The sequence below is a fragment of the Rattus norvegicus genome, chromosome 3 (assembly GCF_036323735.1).
Source record: "Rattus norvegicus strain BN/NHsdMcwi chromosome 3, GRCr8, whole genome shotgun sequence".
NCBI classification, from domain to species: Eukaryota; Metazoa; Chordata; class Mammalia; order Rodentia; family Muridae; genus Rattus; species Rattus norvegicus.
The window spans coordinates 53359033-53371768 of NC_086021.1; the positions used below are offsets into that span (position 1 = coordinate 53359033).

General features: G+C 41.2%; 1 long non-coding RNA gene across 2 annotated transcripts in view; it reads right to left on the reverse strand.

Moving 5' to 3' along the window:
• The window catches only part of LOC108350372 (uncharacterized), a 59202-nt gene that overhangs the window by 22028 nt on the left and 24438 nt on the right, over positions 1-12736 (reverse strand). The window lies entirely within an intron of this gene.

The window sequence follows — 12736 nt, forward strand, 5'->3', positions numbered from 1 at the left end:
ACAGTCAGCACATGTTCTATGTTGATTAGCTGGTTAAAATGTGTCATGGTCTGCTTGGTATATGATAAAATGCTCATTTATATGAAGCATAAACTTGTTGCTTACAATTCTAGTAGCTGGGCAGTTGAAGATCAAGGAGCCAGAAAATGCAGTGCCTGACCAGGATACCTTTCTTGTCCCACAGCTGGTAGCTTTGTGCTGCCTTCTTACAAGGCAGATATAAGAGGGAATGAAGCTCCCTCAGGCCTCTGTCACAGGAGTGCTGAACCTATTAACATTCACTAGAGCAAGGACATTGCATTCAGACTACAGCCCCACTCTTTAAACAGCTCTAAAGAAAAAGAGAATGTGATAAATTGAATGTAAATTAACCTCAACTATAAAAAATTCTTTAACATATCTCATTTGATCCCATCAATCTAGCTAGTAGCCCATTTTGTAGATTAAGATTCCAGAGAAGCTCAGAGCCACGAAAGAGAAGTGGGAATTCTTACGACTTTCTGGCTACAACCTTCATCTATTGTCTATTATCTAGTGAAAGCAAGGTACACAGGGTGCCAGACACTGACAGCTCTCAGTGCCTTTATTGGGTTGCCACCCTGTAGCTATGTGACCTTGGGAAAGGTGACTCCCCTAAATCTCAAAGACTTTTGCTATTAATATCAGGGCTGCCTTTCCAGGTCCTTGGATGGTTTGACAAAATATTGGAGTTAGCCATTCTTGTTCTGATGCCTGTCTTAAGCATGCAGAGGAGATAATTTATAATAAAAGAGCTCAGTGCAACCTCCTCTTAAAAATAGGGCCAATAATCAAGAAAAGTCAACCCATATGCTTAGGAAGACACAACAAAATGGGTCACTTTGGCTTGGAGAGATGCTCAGTGAATGAGAGGGCTTGCTATGTGGGTAAAAGGATTTGTGCTCAAATCTCCAGTGCCCACTCAAAAGCCAGGCATGGCTGCATGTGCCTGTGACCCCAGAATTGGAAGGTGGAGACAGGTAAATCTTGGGTGTTCCCTGGCCATCCAGTCTAGCTTCACCAGTAAGACCTTGTCTCAAAACCTATAGGGGAAAGTCACAGAGAAAGACGCTCAGCATCCTTCTCTGGCCACCACACAGGTGCATAGATGTGTATATGTCCTGACCACCCCCTCCCACTCACACACACAGGCATGCACGCATGCATGCACAAGAGAAACTTGTTTGATATCAGCAGCCCTGATCCAATACTCCTTGTAATGGTTGGGTCTGAATTCCAAGGGTCTTACAGAAGCAGGCCTTCCTTGGACAAGGAAGTTTAGAAAATGGCCCTCCACCACCCTTGCCATCTGAGACCTACATAAAGAAGCTCCCAGTTTTGCTTTATTACTGAACAGTGACGTTTTCCATGGGTATTTTATGGACTTCTGCGGCTTGATGTTCTAAGAAGTCTGAAAAAACTGTGATCTTATGCTTCTTCTTCCCACATTTCAGTGACCTAACCTGGGAAACAGACGTCACTCTTTGCCAACAGAACTGCTTCGTGCACTTGGCAGTCTGTGTTCCCAGCTTCCTTCCTTCCTTACTGTTGCTGCCCAGACCCCTAGCACATGGGATTCCTCCAAGAAGGGCTTGCATGGAATCCAATTCAAAGACACATAATTGGCAGTTTTGTCATCTTTCAAAGGCCTTTTCAGCAGCCATGATGCCGCTGTCAGGCGTGCTTTGATTCTCCCAAAGCATCGCCTCACCTCCCAAACTGTTGCTAGGATATGGTGGGTATCACAACTCCTGAATACACAGGCAGAAAAAAGATTTTCCTCCTCCTTATAAATACCATCCCAATTCTTGCCCTGTTTCTCCTCGACACTGAAACAGAGGACAAAGAATGGGACCGCCAGGAAGAAATATTCAAAAATAATCAGAAAACCAGAGGAACTAGTGCCTGACTGGGAATGGAGATGGGAGAAGCCCAATGAGAAAAACCTCTTGCTGGGAACAGTAGCTAGGTGACTGCTGTGTGGTTATGGTACGGAACCAGAAAGGACGATTATGCATCATCAAAGGAAGGTATTTACATTAAACCAACCAGATACAAAATTGCCCCTTCCTTCCCTATCTAAAGCCAGTGCATCAGAAATAACCCAGACTGTACTGAGAATCGTGAAGTCACATTAGTATCTAACTCTGGCAGCTGGAAAATGTAACATTTAAGAGTTAACCAGTGGAGTCCTTTTGAAATCTCTCCATAAGGCTTTGATATTATGCACTTTAAAAGGTGGAGGCCAACTCCCTTTCATGTGTATCTTATTTTGTGATTGATTCACTTGTAGCTAATAGAACGGCAAGTGTCAGAACACTGGCATGAGACTAGGAAACATCTCCCTTCTCACATTCTCTTCTGTATCATCCTCGGAGGAAAGCCAGGCCGTAAAGGCATTGGAACAGGCCTATGGAGAATCTTACAATGGGAAGGACTGAGGCTCCAAACAATAGCCAGTAAGGATCTAGCCGCTGGCTACATAAGCCACTCAATAAGGTGATTTCTAAAAACAACAGAAGCCCCCCAGATAGTGACTTAACTACAGCCTCAGGAATGGCCCTACCAAGAATACCTGGCCCACCTCCTCCCAGATTCCTAATTTAATGGAACCTTATGATAATGAATGCATGTTGCTCTGAGCCACTCAGTCTTAGGTCTCTTGTTTTGAAGTAGTAGATACCTAACATATATACTTTGATCCAGTAACATATTAGTTTGCCTCACTGTTCATAAAGCTACCAAATAAATTAGGGCTGGGACTAGATAGAGTTAAGTGCTGAAAGGAGAAGAGTCTGATATTTTAAATATTCTTTTATAATTAATTCATGTTGACAGAGAAGACAGACCAAAATGGGACACAGTAGGAATTCTTATGGCACTAAATCCAGCAGGGCCCAGCAGGAAATTGGAAGACTCTTCTTCTCCCTGTCACCTGGCCCTCAGTCATCACAAGCCTACCTTCTGCTTTCAAGAGAGGAGAGGAGCCTAAGCCTAATAGAGCAAGGCAACAAGCATGGGAGGCTGTTCAGGTACTAAAGGGGAGCAAGAGAAAGAACACCCATAGCCAAGGAAGTCTCCCATACAACTATCCTAAGGCAGGAGGACTGACAGTTCAAACCCTCGGGTCTCATGAAGATCCTCTGTGTCACATGCCACAAGGCTAAGCCATTCCACAAGTCAATGTGGCTACATCATGGTCTCACAGCAATCATTCTTAATGCTGAGGCCAGAGGACCTGCAGAAAATACAAATCACTCGCCCCCATCCTAGAACTTCTGGAATTAGAATCTGTGGGAGTGAGGCTTAGTGCTACACTTGAGAAATACTAACCTCAGAGTCAGGACGTCAAAGTCTGAAGGTGTTAGATTGGTGGTTTGGGTCCCATTACTCCCTCACTGGCCTCAGATTCCCCACTTACAAAGCAGGCTTAAATGCAATTCTACACTTGCTCCCAAGATGGAGAAATAATGAGTTGAACAGTGCCCATTCATCAGAAGAAAGGTGCCGCATAACACAAGATTTGCAGGCACTTTGATTCTGAACATAATTGATTTTAGTCCTCTTTAAGTTGCTGAGATATTTGCTTGCCTTTGGGAAACACACACGTGCACACACACACACACACACACACACACACACACACACACACACACACACACACATTCTGAAATGAAGCTGCTCATTGACTATTTACTACCAGGACAAACCACAGAATGAGATGACTTCCAAAGATATTTTTTCTAGAGATGACTTTTAAGACAACAGTAGTTACTTTGGTTGGTTGTTTGGCTGGTTGGTTAGCTGGTTAGTTGGCTGTTTGGTTGGCTGGTTGTTTGCTTGGTTGGTTGGTTGGTTGGTTGATTGGTTGGTTGGTTGGTTGGTTGATTGGTTGGTTGGTTGTTTAGCTGGTTAGCTGGCCAGTTGACTGGCTGGCTGTTTTTGGGGGATGGTGCATAGTTGATAGAGAAAATCAGGGGCCCATGTCCATGGTTTGCTGTATCTTGGTCATCATCTTGAAAACTGGAGTGATATTCTGACAGCATTTCACTCTTATCACAGAAGCTCATATGCAAATCATAGGCAAGAAGCCACTAATAGCAGCAAGTAGATGTTTCCAAAAGCATTCCCAGTTTATAGTTATTCATAGCAGACACACACAGGAAGGAAGTACACTAATATGTTGATTATGGCTATTGCTGGATGTTAGGCTCTCTTGCAATTCAACACTTTTCTTTTTATAGTTTTATGGTGTTTCCACTTGTTTTTTCCATAATGGTCATGTAATATGCTTAATCAGAAAATAATATGTTAGGGTTTCTTTTAAAACAAACAGGAAAAGGGGCTGAAGGGATAGTGCCAGATCCCAAATCCAGCTGGATCTAAGCAAGCTGAGCTGTAGAGTGTAAGGATGATCATAATACATGACATATTTGAAAGCCAGAGACACTGCTGGAGATGAGACCTGAGATATAGAAGAACCAAATAGATGTTTTTCATGTCTTCTGTCATTCATATTTCTTACTTATACATCTCTGACTAAACTCATTGGACCAGGCACGACCTGAAAAGGGCCAGGAGTCAGTCTAAGGACAAACTGGGAAGTGATTGGTATTACTGGTCAGAGCTTTCCATTTGGTCTTTCATGGTCTAGGAGCAGGGGTGGGACAGATGGAGGGAAGGGAAAGAGGGAGGGAGAGAAGGGAAGGAGAGAGAGAGGGAAGGGAGGGAGGGAGGGAAGAAAAGAGGTACCATTGTAACAGGGTGCTGGTGGTTCCCTGACAAGAACTAGGAAAGACAAAAGACCAAGCTGTGAATAAAGGGAAAGTAACAGTTTATACATTCAGGATGGGAGAAGCCTGAATCTGGAAGTCTGGCTAGCCCACGCTGGCTTGGATATTTTATAGGGCTCCTGGGTTTCCCCTCCAGCTTTCCCTTATCTAGATACCTGACTTCTTGCCTTCCCACCATTTTCCTCCTAATGTTTTCTGGAAACAGAAAGCAGCTTTCTCCGAAAGCCTGCCCTCACATCCTCACATTCCTTGTTTGCCTCTGTCCCTCCATATCTGCTCCACCCGATAGCAAAGAGAATGGAATTAAAACATACAACCCAGCTAGATTACAGAAAGGCCATAATCCTCAGAATCAGAAGTGGGATGACATAGTTTACTATTTCACAAAATAAGCATTATGGTGCTCTGGGGACATTTATACACAGGTTTAGATATCCAAGCCTATTCCTACAGGTTATGAATGTCTACCATTTATGCATCAGGCTCCGCCATTTATTTACAAGAAGCAGAAGGTATGTAAGTAAGGCCAAGCTGTCTAAGTTGTCATTACTTCATTTACTGTCTTCGCATATTGTATAATCAGGCAGAATTCTGAAACACAGCAAATCTATTATTATTGCAAAAATAATATACTTTAAAAAGAGGCAATTTAATACCCTGCTAGCTGGAAATGGGCAGCGAGTTTGTGGTTATTCCAAGTCTGAAAAACAGGAGTATCCCCTATTCCTCCATCACCTGCTCCTGTGCTACATTTTCAGAAACATCAGACTGTGATATGTTCTATAATCTACACGACCATCTGTGTGAGCTATCTGGGTCCCATTTTTGTGGGTCCCTCCCTCTTTACTTGTGTCCCCCATTCATTTATTAGAATGTTTAAAACTGCAGCCTTTACTAAAAGCCCATCCACAAATACAATAAAAATTTCATTAAAATATTTAAAACCCAGAACAGCAGCAATAACATCAAAACAAAATGCTAGCAGCCTGCAATAGGAACTCTCAAGGGGCCCTTCTACCATGTAGCCCTGTTGAAAGAGTTAGCATTTCACACTTTGTCCTAAAAGCTATTAGGCCTGGCCTCCAAAAGGGCAGACCACATGAGCCAAGCTTGACAGCATCTTAAAGTGTCCAAAGAACATGTCTGAAAGCCACTTGGTCTCTTCTTTGTATTCTTTTCCTGTCATCTATACTTAGATATATAATAGATAATGGCAGAATTACCTCATGGAACTGAGCAGGCTTTGAACTCTGAACCTCAGAAAGCCCAGAAAGGGCAGTTGCAAACCCCAAGGGCAGAGTGACAGCTTAGCCTCAACAGACAGAGGTTCCTGTGTACACCACCATCTAACAACTGTTCAGGAATTAACTACCTACTGTAAGCCAGACATACTTGTGCTCCCCAAACTGAACTCGGGAAACCAACCAATAATAAAGGGTTCCTTGCACAGAGCTGAGTTTGGGGAATAAGGAATCATCAGCCTTGAGGCCTGAGAGTAGACTAAGTGGGCCCATGGGCCCTAAGAATGAAGTTAAACCTCATCTAGAATTTTGTCTATAAGAGTCTCCCCCACCTGAGCCCTTTTCCAGACAATTTTAGAATCTTCTAAAATCTCTTTAATAGGGGCAGAGTTCCAAAGCTGGCAATAAAAACTTCAAACAGCAAGCACACCTGGGGCAGGTAATAACGCTAATTTGCTTTTGTACAAGGCCTAAATAGCCACTTCCCTGAGACTAGTTTCCATGAGACGGAGGGCTGACTGGCCATAAGGGAGAGATTTAGCACAAGAAGCTGTATACCTGAAAAGGAGTTGTCCTGCGGAGGAAAGGAAAATCAGCCAGGAAGGATGTCTGAAGTAACTCTTCCATGGTTCATCCCAGGAAAGAACTTTGGGGGTTTTACCGTCACATCCATCCCCTGTACACAAATGCATCATGGTTCTATTTAGGGACAACACTCCACCATGGCTTTGCTCTGCTCCCCTGGAGGGTAGGCAGAAACAGATGTCAGAGCCTAGACTGATGATCTCATGAGTGTAGCAGGCTGGCAAAGAGTCATGCCAATGTGAAACACAGGAGCTGTGCAGGGAAGGAGTCACATTCTGTAGAGAAGGACAGACAAGCCCACATTCCCTTAGGTTCCTTACTTGTTTCAAAGATCCTGTTTTGTTTTGGAATTGGTGATCTCATCGCACTTGCTAGTCGTGCTAAGATGTCGGTTTCCTGACAACAAACAAGTACCCTTTACATCCAATAGCCAGCCCTGAAATGCCGATGCTATGACTGGGTTTTTACTGTGGTATTTTTACCCCTTCGAGAATTTTATAATGCAAACATTGTGTTTAAAAATGCAAAAATTATTTTCAGCTCTTACTCCCCCTGGATCCTCCCAATATCCCCCAATAGCTTCATGTCCTCGTGTCTCATCACTGGTTGACTATGCTGTAGTAGATAACTTCACACCCAACCATGTAGTATTGCATTTTTAAGAGACTAAGCATAATTACACGACTCGTCCAGCTCACCAGGTTGAACTCAGATCTGCTTTGGACTTGAAATGACAGAGACTGTGAAGACTTTCAGAATACAAACCTACCTGCATTTCAGTACACTCAAAAGTAGCTTTTGTTAGCATCTCAGAGTCCTCAGGGGAGAACAGAGATTCACCATGGATCTGTGCCTCATGCTGTGCCCACCCACATGCTCCTTTGTTACTTCTCCTTACTCTCTGATATTGTTTTCTTTCCCTTCTTGGGACTGGTGCTTCACCCTTTGTACACATGGCTGACTGGCCTCAAACACAACTGTTTTTTTCTAACAAAACGACTTGAAAAATGTTTCCTAATCAGAATTTCTCAACTGAACCCCAGTTCAGGAATATTTCCCTGATTCTTCTAAGAATAGACCAGGTTATTATAAGTAGCAGAGAAGAAATAATGGCTTTGTTATTTGTAAATGATGTCTAATCCAGGAGTTGTAATGCATCAAACTTGCATGAGATAATATGCAACTTCAATTAAAAAATCAGAAAGAGAAACAACACATTAAAGAATAAACCCAAATAGTAATTCATCAACTTTTTGCCATTCATACAACTGTGCTATTGCTTTTTCTCTATAAATGTTATCTTTTTTACCTTAAAAAATCCATATCACTAATTAGATATCAAGTATCTTTATAACTACATTTAAACAATAAAGCCATACTGGTAACTACCTAAGCTAAGCCAATCTCCTTTTGCAATCAGGAAAAGAAAAAGTGGGAAAAGCTTTAAAAAGAGAGTATTTTGTCTCCATCAAATCAATTCCCTCCAGGCTCAGAGAACCCTGAGAAAGCAGAGTGTAATAGTCAGAGGGGTTGGAGGACATGAGGAAACAAGGCCTTCAAAACACAGCAAGACCAACACCCTGGCAGCAGGCTCAGGGCCTACACAGTGTCTGCACCAGATGGGGTCCTAGAGCTAAAAGAAGATACATGCTCCCATTCCTAATCTACAACCTATCTCCAATTGATAGCCACTTGCAAATAAAAAAGTTTATTTAATCCAAGGGAGTCTCACTGGGGAAACAAACTACTCTTAAGGTACCCATATCCAGCAGTGGATGGCCAAAAGAAACCAAACTCAAGGGCACCTTTGAAGGTTCCTTGGTTCTTTTTATTTGCTCATTGATTTTTATTTTTGTTTGCTTGTGTTGTTTTGTCTTATTTTTAAACTTATAGGTCCTAATGGTATGGCTTCTGATTTTGTATTTTTATGGGACTCTTGTGTGTGTGTGTGTCATTGTGTCTCTATGTGTTTCTTCTGATTTTTCATGGTGCTTTTCCTTCTGTTTGTTTGTTTTGTCCCATAACAATTGGCTTGATTTTGTTTTATCTTATTGTATTTTATCATTATCCCTTAGACACTTATTTGGTTTTTTTAAGAAGAGATGCAAAGGGGCTGAATCCAGATGGGAGGGGAGGTGGGGAGAATTTGGAAGAGCTAGGGAAGGTAATGTCATAATTAAAACATACTGAATGAAAAAAATATATCTTTGATAAAATACAATTTTATAAAAAAATGAACACAGAACATTGCAACCTCTAGAAAAGAACATAAGGAACGTTTGTGAAGACATTAGGGTAGGTAACAGAGTACCAGTAGACTGGTTTCATAAAAGTTAGGGTCTCACCCCTATCTAATAGCATTCTAAATTGCAAAAGCTTCTTCTTTTACATGGAAACCCCTGTTTTAAAGAAAAACATTATCAATTGTTTAATGAGTACAATAATTGTTATTGCTTGTACTTGAAATGGCAAGATATGTTTAAACATGGTTTAAACTGCAATTTTTGTTTCTTAGGATTCAATACTTTACAGTAAGGAAGATGCCCCCAGAAGTTAGCTCCATCTGCTTCTTTAGAAGGTACACAAGAAGTTGGAGACATCGCCCAACAGGAAAGAACATTCAGTGCTCTTGTAGAGGACTCGCATTAAATTTCTAGCACCTACATGGCAGCCATTAGTAACCCCAGCTCTAGGATATCCAACACCATCTTCTAGCATTTGGTGGCACTGCATATCTGTTGCACAAACACACGTGCACTTATGCACATAAGATAAGAAAATTAACAAAATCTGTGTTATATGCAATACATTTAAAGTCTCTAGGCCACAGGAAATGTAGAGTGTTTGCCTAGACAAAAATCCAGTTCCACAGTAAAGAATCCATCAAGTGGCAAGAAAAAAACCTTCCTAAGCAAAGAAAGAAACATATTCTACAATCACAGATTTGAAGATCTAGCTCATCCATCTTTGATGACACGGGTCATTTGCTTGATTCTTACTATTAATTCAAATTCTAAACTTCTGTCTCCACAGGGGTGTGTTTTCCTGCTTATGTTTGAACCTCATTATATAATCATCTCTATAAAGTGATTCCCTCATTGTTGTGAAAATCATCAAGGTCCACCTAGCATTATTGTAGCAAGATAGCTGTTGTTAGCTTCTTAACTTTACCATGCTCTAGAAACCCCTGCCTCAATCAGTCCATTTTATTACTAAACAATTATACAGATTTTGGGCTGGAGAGAGAGAGAGAGAGAGAGAGAGAGAGAGAGAGAGAGAGAGAGAGAGAGAGAATGATGGTCAAAAGCAGTTGCTCTTCTTGCAGAGAACCCAGCCAGGTCTAGTTCTTAGCATCCACAAGGCAACTCACCTATCTGTAACTCCAGTGTGAGGGGATTCCATGTCAGTGCCCTCTTCTGGCCTGCACAGATACCAGGCATGTACATGATATAAGAGTGTACATGCAGGCAAAACTCATAGACATAAAATAATATTTACCAAGAAAAAAAGAGATAATTAGAATAGAAGGAAACAAGAAAAGTCAGTAGGGAAAGACAAACTGACTCAATCCCTACAACTATCCCAGCAATAACTAACTAATGAGGACAAAAGCATGAAATGGGTGTATTCCAGCAACAATGGTGACAGGCTAATGCCAGACAGCTGCAAATGATTTTCTCATTTTTTTTTTTACAGTTTTCTTTGTTAAAATATTTGGAGTATTGTTTCACTCCTTATGCCAAGCATCCAGAAATAATTTAAGTTCACTTTATAGCCCAATGTCTCCAAGGCCAAAGAGCCGGAGCCTTTTTGAAGTCTCCACATTAACAGGGTACACATGTGTAAATAAGAAAAGCCAGCTCGACAGCTTGGAGGTGTGGAGGCCTGGATCTCACTCCCACAGTGGTTGAAAAGTCCCCAACTTGATTAACTTTCATAGCCTATAAAATGCTTTGAGTTCCTCTAAGCAAGATGCTATATTAATACAAAGTCCTATTATTTACTAAGTTTGGTTACTTCATTGTGTTTCTTGGGACAATAAATTTTGTTCTGGCTTGCATAAATCCACCTGCAAGGCTGTAGTGGCAGTCTGTCCAACAATTCCAATAGGCATGATCTCTTGGACAACAAAGAAAGTAAAAATACTCTCATTAGCTAGAAAGAGGTGAATGTGTATGCTCTCCACCCCCAGTGACCCGGAAGTAGTCCTACGAGGCCACACCCAAATCCAACCAAATGTTACTGTTTCTTTCAGGTGGCACCTTTGGCAAACCTTTATTAACTATTCCTACTGCAAAAGCAAATGCACCCAAGAAACTACTCATACATTCTCAGTTTGTTTTCTCAGTAATTTAGCTGAACTCCCATGTTTAAATTATTGGAGATTGTAAATTTCTTACATTTAATATAAGCTATCATAATCCACAATTTATTTGCCAATGAAGTAAGAAATATTTACTTGTACCTCATAATAATTACAAAAAGAGAACTTCACACACGTGCAGTTCTGCAGGCAAGGAACATGGAATGCCAAACGTATCCAAAGGATTGGGAATTGAACTAAAAAAAAAAAGAAAAATCAGGCATATGCACACTTAGACATGATTAATAACACAGAGCTGATGGTTGCTTCTCATCGAATGAATTAAGTCAGACATTATATTAATTACAAGTAAATGTCCCAGCAGGAGGCCAGAGGAACAAGAGAAATTGAGAAATGGATCATCAACGCCAAATTGAGACTAAATTGGTGGTCCAGGTTCATTAAAACCACCTGGAGAGCTTTAAAATGATGCTGACGCCAGGGTCGAACCCCAGACCAATTGGATTAGAATCCCAGGAAGTTGATGCCCAGGCATAGTACTTTACAGACTCCTGGGGAAATTCAAAAGTGCAGCAGGAGCTGGAAAACCAATAGGCAGGACAACCAATGGGTGGGACTTAGAACACACTGTGAAAGAAGAACTACCAGATCCTACCTTGTGGCCTTTGGGACCAGTGAGCCAATGCAAAGCGGAGTCAGGAGGTTCTGATAAGAGAGTTTGGAGGAAGTAAAGGGTCCAAATATGCAGGCCATAAAGACCAGAACCACAGCATTGGTTATTCCTTTTATGGATTTAGCCATGCTGGGCTAATCTCTTTACAGTCATTAGAGATTTTTAATATTTAATTTTTTTATTTAAAATATTTATCGCACTTCTAGAATCTTTCCTCATCTACACTAAATCTCTCACACTTCAACCATTCCACACAAGAATCTGAAGCCTTCTTAAAATTCAAAGCTCAGAAAACCTTCATCCATAGGATGTGATCTCCTTAGCCTAGGGGAGCATTTTCTCCTTCAGTCTTGGTGCTGGCCAAGGCCTGGAGGCAGCCAAGGGCCTTCCTGCTTTCTATGCAGGTCACATTACTACATGCAGTTGAAGTTTTTTGTCAACAACGCTGCTAAATTTAGGTGGAGTTTTTTGTGTGGCTTTGTTTTCATTTGTTTGGCTTTTATAAACTGAATAGTAATTCTATGCATGTACATGTTTTAACTGTACGGACTTCATATTCATTCCTGTTCTATTTCAGTATATTTGTTTTGGCCCGCTCTCCAGCCTTCTTCCTTGAAAGTTAATTATGTTTGATTAACATGATCTGAATGTGTCTGTTTCCAAGTGCCAAAGTGAAGTGTTCATTAGCCCTTCGGTGTGATGCACAAATTACTCCACCAAACAGCAAGAAACCAATTTGGACCCTTGGGAACAATTTAACTCAATTCCAAGATGCTTCTGTGCCACTTCCCCAGTATTCCTCCTACCTAAACAATTTACATGAAGGAAAGGCAGCATGAAATTGATGATCTAAACAAAGAAGAAAGGCAGTCTTGAGCCCAGACTTTTCTATCATCATTGCATGAGCCTGGATCATTCCACATAGTCTTTACTTTAGAAAAGTCCATTGCAAGAGACAACATTCATCTCCAATCTCTTTCTGCCCCTTTGGTCTGCACCACCATAAACTGATTTATTTCATCCCAAGATCAGAAGTGGCGACCTATTTTCCATTAGAAGCATCTTTGCAGTTGAACGGAGGAAGGTAATCATATTTAGAAAA